General features: G+C 46.8%; 1 pseudogene; it reads right to left on the bottom strand.

The window, feature by feature from the left end:
* Positions 1-1,668: 1,668 nt before the first annotated feature.
* LOC115326304 overlaps positions 1,669-7,138 on the bottom strand; it is a 66,220-nt pseudogene continuing 60,750 nt past the window's right edge.

Here is a 7,138-nt window from a genome sequence, read left to right as displayed (position 1 = left end):
CGAGCCTCTGGGAGGCCCGAAGGCAGCTGTGGCGGCTCGATCTCGTGGATTGTGTTTTCGACACGGCCGGCAGAGAGTAGAAATTTCTTACCACCGCCGGCCGTAGCAGTCCCGGTGTATGTGTCCTGGCTGGTCGCATCGAAAACAACGGGGCGTGACCCGCCCGTCGGCTTCGTGCGGTGTCCCGCTCTTTTTTCCCTCTCCCAAGCTCCGCGTTACCGGTCCAGAGGACAAGAACTCATCTTGACCAATGGAGGGGCTGTAGCGTTGTGAATGCGTCCCTTCATAACCACTGCACCTCCGTGATTCGTATGCACGAGAATCTAGGGCTCGTGATTCGCATGCACGAGGATCTGGGGTTCCGGGGACGGGCGCCTGACTGGAATCGTCTTGTTCTCTCTCGACCCTATATGCACGTGGGTTTCCAGACCACGCAGATGATGGTTCTAGAGTCATGTTCTGCGGTGGAGGGGGTCGGTATCTTAGTTCCGCGAGAATGTCGGCCTGAATGGTGATCGCCTCCCGTGCCATCTCGTCTGAATTCGTAAAGGTACGTCCCCTGAGATGGGGATGGAAACGCGGGTGGCTTTGGCGGATGGCGTGTTGTACTTTCTCCGCGTCCGGTGCCGCGGCGTCGGCGATATCGTACAGGCCCTGGAGAGCCCTTACAAACTCAATAAGTGACTCTTCCGGGTGCTGTGTGCGCGCGCGCAGCTCGTCCTTAATCCGCACGCTGTAATCCGGAGGCAGAAACTCCGTCCTAAATCGTGCCTCAAAATCTGACATACTTGTGAATTTAGTTTGTCTCAAAACGCGGGTGAGGATGGTTTCGTCGTAAATTCCCGACGCAGCTTGGTAGTTCAGCAATTCCGAGACGAACATCGCGACCGACTTTCTATCTGCGTACCCCGAAAAAACCGGAACGCTAAGCGAGAGCCTTAGAAAGTCCCTGGGGGGCGTGCTTCCAGCAGGAGTGGGTCTTGAGCGCATCATCTGCTCTCGTTGTATGTTAAGAAGCATGGTCATGGCCACTCTTAGTTCTGCTAGACCACCCTCTAATGATGCGCCTGCCGGGACTGAGACTGCAGGCTTAGCGTCTGGATTTATGTCGCTGGCGGCGTTATCCACGAGTGCACCGAGCGTCAAAAGGTCGTCCTCACTCACGTTTCTGTCGGCGACCTCTTTAGACGGCATCGTGTTGTAGTGGAGACTTCCGCAGGTCGATGAACTTAGGCTTGCGAAGAAACGCCCCATCAACTGTGGGCAAACTCAGGAACGCAAAATTGACTATGTAAAACGTAAGAAAGAACCCAGTTCGCTGCCATCCTCCCAGACGAGCAGCATATCACGTCTGGGCGCCAGTGTGGGATTTCCCTTGCTGCTACCCGTCTCGGAGAATGACACAGCACACCGGTTCAACAACACGTAAACATTTAATGAGCGCTATCGCCTGCGCCGCGATCCCAACCGCCCCCGCGCATCCGCTGCGACGGCCTTTTATCAGCGGCGGAGCGCCGCTCGCGTGGCCAGTTGCCCTTGGCCCCCTCGTGGTCAAGATGACCACTTATGATTGTCGGAGGGGCAGCCTGGGCGAACCGCTTGGAATCGCCAGGTTGCCCTCAAGACAAAAAAAATAATTTAAAGAAATAGTAACAGACAGTTCGGTCGTTACTGTCCACGATATGAAGGTCGCTGTTGGGTAGTTCGTGCCTGCCGTCGTCGTGCCTGAGGGAACTGCGCGATCAGGGCGTTCCTCACAGCCAAGCCCCTGGCGTAGATGTGCCTTCTTAGAATGGATGCTTCTTCTGCAACATGTAGATGTGCCGCTCGAGTGGTGCATTCGCAGAAGCTCCGTCCTGCGGGTCACAAGAAAATCGGTATGTACTAAAACAACAGATTGCATGGTCACAAAGACATGTTCGTAACAGAGTGACATGGCATCAAGAAACTATTCAATGTACTTAGCCTCTTGCCTCAGAAGCATAAATACCTTGTGGGGATTGGAAAACCAGTGTTGCACACGTTCCTCAAAAAGAGGAACGGAAGCTCGTTCCTCGTTCCTTTTGATTTTCGGAACGCGTTCCCGTTACAAGTTCCATCTGCTAGAAAAGAACTCGTTCCCGTTACAATTTAAAAAAAAATGGAACGTATCGTTACATATACGTCACATTTGTATTTTGCTAATTGCCATATTTAATTAGATAAAACGAAGTTGTTTTTTTATCTATCCCATCAAATGGCAACATGCGAATTGAAAGGCCGTGATGGAAGGACACCAGGAGAAAATAAACAAGCGGAACCAAGGTTTCGTTTGTTGATATATTAACTTTCAAAAATCTCAGCGTTTTTTCATATACATGTTTGAGGTGGGCTATGCAGACGAGCCAAGTGTACTGTTACCCCACATTGTACGAGCGTTTTATAACAACCTCACATGTTTCACTTTAACGAAGTTCCTTCTTCGAGCTTAAAGGCGCCCTGCAATCATATTTAAGCGTCTACCTTTTTTTGCGGTTTCCACGTCTCTAGGGGTTCGGGCAAGCCAGCGGGCACAGAGAGAGTGACTACAAATCACTGCGTTTATTTTAACAGGATGACGCGAAAACCTCCTCCATCGACGGTGACGGCCCGCGGTACCGAAAGAGCGCGAATTGTGACGTCTTTGGTCCTGGGCCTACTACTGGTCAGAGCCGCTAAAAGCTTCTTTTTAGTCGAAATACAAAATATAAGTGGCGCGATCCGTTTCGATTATTTATAAAAACAATTTTGTTCAGTATTTTAGATCAGAAAAGAAACAAATACAGTTTATAAAGTTTGGAAACCATAAATGACCAGTCGACATACCCGCCACCAAGCGGTAAAAGAGGCGGCGAATACTAGAAAGGAATAGTGGGATCAGGCTCCCACGAGCGCGAGCATAGAGAGGTCCCGGATGTACGCGGCGGCGCTGCGGTCGTTTACGGACTCAAGGATCCGACCGGTTCCGAGTGTTCCGAAGGCGTTCGGCGCAGGCTTGACTTGTTCTTTGGCGGTTTCGCGGTATGGCAGCGCGAAGTGGCTCCCGTTCTGAACTGATATTTACTCTGTGTTTGCTGTCGTTTGTTGCTAATGAAGTGTTGTAATGCCGAATCAGGGTTTAATCGCGCAGCAAATGCAACGCGAGCCGCCCCGGCTGCCTGCTTCATACAGCCTATCGAGAACATGCTTAGTGGCGCCCTCTCGAGTCGTCGACACGGAGTGCGGCAGCCGTGAGCGCTCGCTAGCTCCCTAACCCTCCTTTAGCTCATGGCCACTCAAGCAACCAAGGACGTCATGAAGGAGGTTATTTTTTGCTTGTTTTTGTAATATTAATTTGTCTACAACTTTTAAACTAAAGCGAAATTCGCGAAAAGAAAGATTTTATTAAGTCACTACGTTCAGTGCGCTCAGCTGCGGTGCAAATTGAAAACCAGTAAAAAAGTCCTTCCAGGTCCCCTTTAACAACAGTTGCTTCTAGATGTTGCTGTCCGCGGTACGAGCAAGTCCAAAAGAGGGTAGGACTTTTGAAATCGGAGGATTGGTCTTGAAAACTACCAGTTCTTCGTAAAGGTTAAATCCGTTGTTCAGTTTGAAACAAAAAAAAAATGAAAGTTATTATTTTTTCTTTTGCACCAGGTGAATGTTTGGGATACAAGGGTGTGTTCGATGTCTGGTAACCTGTTATTTTGGTGTAACTGTAGGTATTTTTGTAGAAGTTCACTGATGGCTGTAGTTGGCCTTAGATTTCCGAGTGTGTGAGAATTCGTGGAAGCAAATTAAGTAGCCGAGTTTGACAGGTCTGTTTTCCTGTCTTTTCCTTCGACTAATTTTTTTTTTCTAATTTGTGTACCGCAGTCTTGGGCACTGAAAAGAAAATCAATGTCCACTATTTCTCCTACAGCCGACTGTTACCAAGCGTGGACATCCCAAAATAAACCTTAGATAAGAAAAACGTTAGAGAACCTGCTCGTTATAAATGTATTGTTTTTATACTTATTAGAATTCACTTCTTAGAAATAAATTAAAAATTACCACACTGAAAGAAAAAGGAACGCCGTTCCTTCTTCCGTTCCAGTGAAAATGTGACGAGTTCCCGTTCCTGTTACACCGATGCAAAATGGAACGGTGGCGTTCTTTGGCTCATTCTAAAAGGAACGACGTTCCGTACAACACTGTGGAAAACACAACTAAAAAAGGCCACACTGAGGCCTTTTTTATAGAAAGACAAGGATTGAGGTGAGTGTGGGGGATAGATTGAGCCTGCAAGAGTGCTGTATCGTCATAACAACATAGGTAGCCCAACGTCGGCTTTAAAAATTGGTACCACGACGACTTCTGCATTCCACCTGGGTAAGAGGTGTGCTAGAACACAACCAACAGTAGTGATGGGATTGGTATGAGTCATATTGGAGCACCGTTTGGAGCTGAAAAATCACTTTTGGACCATAAGCATAACCCTCATGCTCATTCAATCGACTGCAAAATACTATGTTAAGATTTATGTGTCGGCCTGTCTAAATAAACTACAATGCTTTCGTGGCTCGTGCCCCGAGAAATATGGCAAACACGTGAGATTAAACATGTTCGGTTCCGGCCAAGATTCGAAGCTGCTGGTCTTTCCTCACCTGAAACGGCTACACATCTTTGCTTTTCCCTTGTGTAGAAACACTTCCTAGGATAAATAAATCACAAAAATATATCTTACATGTAGAGACTCACTATGGGGCAAAGAAAGCACGTGGAAAATAGGTAACCCTTTAAAAAGTTCAGCTAAAGTTGTTGGTGTTATTCCCAAGCATTTATTTCACTGCCGACTGCATTCACGAAAAGATGGGTGTTAACTGAACGCAAAAAAGGGTGTTAACTTAGCATGATAATTATACCTCAAGAGCAGCCCTGCCACATTTTGTGAATGTGAATGTTCAACCCTTTCCTGATACCCAAGTGTGAAGTATCTTCGCTTAAAATTTCAATTTGAACGAAAGAAAGAAACATGACTGCGAACAGCGATACATGCAACTTGTCATAATGCTCCGGTTTAGCAGATAAACTAATACCTCAGTTTAATTTAGAAAATTTTACTGCCACGTATATGTTGTCAATCAGCATTCAGCCAGGCATATGTTTTCATATTTTCTTTGTTTCAAGTCAACACTTGACCTGCGGTTGCGAACCATTCCTCCCTGCAGGGATGTTCCACTCCTTAAAGGAGCTGTGCAAAAATTTCAGGGCTTTGCTTAAATAATTGTGGAAGTTGATGCCTGACACTTCTGCAGTGAACTACAGAAAACAGATTTTGCCTGGATACCCTAGTTTTTATTTTAAGAAATGAAAAAGATCCAGGTTTTTGCCGCCTCTCAACTCGTGCATCGTCTTCCGGGTCATGTGCACAGTGACGTCACTTGAGTAGGCGCGGAGTTCCGGAAAAGTTCTCTCTTTCGAGCCATCAGCGAGAAGCGAGAACTCATCCGCTCGCGACCACGTGACCACCCGTCCTTGCCCGTCCAGCGCTGTCCCCCTCCCCCTCCGGCTTCTGGCGGCTGTTCGCGGTTTTGTGGACCTAGGATAGATGGCGCCACTAAAACTCCGTATAACAAAAGTTTTGTCGATGATACCAGGGATTTTACGCATTTATATATATGTTGGAACGACAAGATTTATAAAAAAGATACCTTTTATCGAGCAGGTATTCGCACAACTTGCTATCTTTCTTACAACTACCCAAGTGACGTCACGCCGCTTGTTTCTCATGGCCGCCGCTCGTGGCTGCAGGTCGGGAAATATTTCAAGTTTTGCCTCGCTATTACGCGGCGGAATCGCAACATTTCGATGAAAGAAGTGTGTTTTCTGCCATTTGTGACGCAGTGAACAATATCAAAAGCAGAAAATGCCAATTCTTTCAACGTTAAAATCGTTGCACAGCTCCTTTAAAGCAGCGGTGCAACGATATTCAATTGGAATGTATTTCACTTGACACGAGCTTACTGGCACACCTGGGACTCAAGGCTACTCACACGCAACGCCACCGGCCAAGAAACTCCTTTGTTGCGGTGTGATTTCAAGGACAAAAGCGATCATTTTCATTCAATCTCTCCTTTGCAAAATTTGATGACGTAACGTGGGGATCGCAGTACACCCAAGTGACGATATTTCAATGCTGTTCATAGGTTGGACCCGAGCATTGCGTGGGCACTCGGCTTGGGCTCGTGATAATTGCTAGCTCGAGAAGCATTCGGGTAGTGACCCGTGTCCAATCGCTGCAACGACGACAACAGCCGAGCCATAACAATGTCTGGAACTCAGCGCGTGTCCTGCGCTTTGCCAACCCCAGCACGTGGCTAGGATCAACACTGGCGGCATATAATCGGCTCCAGATCACGTGGCCGCTTGTTCTGGCTGCGAGTTGAGGGGTGAACACTGCTCGTTTTTCTTAATTTTTTTCTGGGACTTCTATTGCGTGGGGTGAAAAACGAACGCGTGTTTCATAGGTCATTAACGTCAGGGATTCGTTCTAAGCGGTATTTGCGCAATGTACAAAACTTGTTGCATCGCCCCTTTAACTTCAGGCTGCCCTGCAGCAAGGCAAGATTCAAAAAATCGCCATGTTCACGTTCATGTTCAAATATATATATCGCAAGGTAGAGGGAGACTTATGGAATTGCAGAGGAATATTGGTGCAGTCAATGTATGGTGCTCGAATAACGGCCCAAGCTGAATTCGAGAAAGACTAACGTCATCAAATTTAGTCTAAAACAGAGTGCATACATGTCCTTTCACGCTAAACATATCCGAAGTAAACAAGAAGTTAGTCATATATGAGCCTAACATGTTATCGGACTCCACACTTCGGATAGACTCGCACAACGATGCTATGCTCGCTTCATCACCGAGAATGTTTGCCATGGTTTCTAGAACTACACTGTAAAAAATTCCCGTAATTTTACAAACACTTTGTCGTAATTCTGACGGACAGTGTGTCCGTTTCTTAGTTAACGGACATAAAACCCGTTTTTCGTTAGGTTGAATAAAATAGTACAGTTGTGTGCCAAAGAGTACCATAGTAGAGGATAAAAGCGTTAGAAGTGCTTTTATCGTCTAATCCTGCTAAGAACAATTCGTT

Source organism: Ixodes scapularis, unplaced genomic scaffold (assembly GCF_016920785.2).
Source record: "Ixodes scapularis isolate PalLabHiFi unplaced genomic scaffold, ASM1692078v2 PGA_scaffold8__174_contigs__length_109621045, whole genome shotgun sequence".
NCBI lineage: Eukaryota > Metazoa > Arthropoda > Arachnida > Ixodida > Ixodidae > Ixodes > Ixodes scapularis.
Note: the sequence above shows the minus strand (reverse complement) of the source record. Positions and strands in the feature narration are given on the sequence as shown.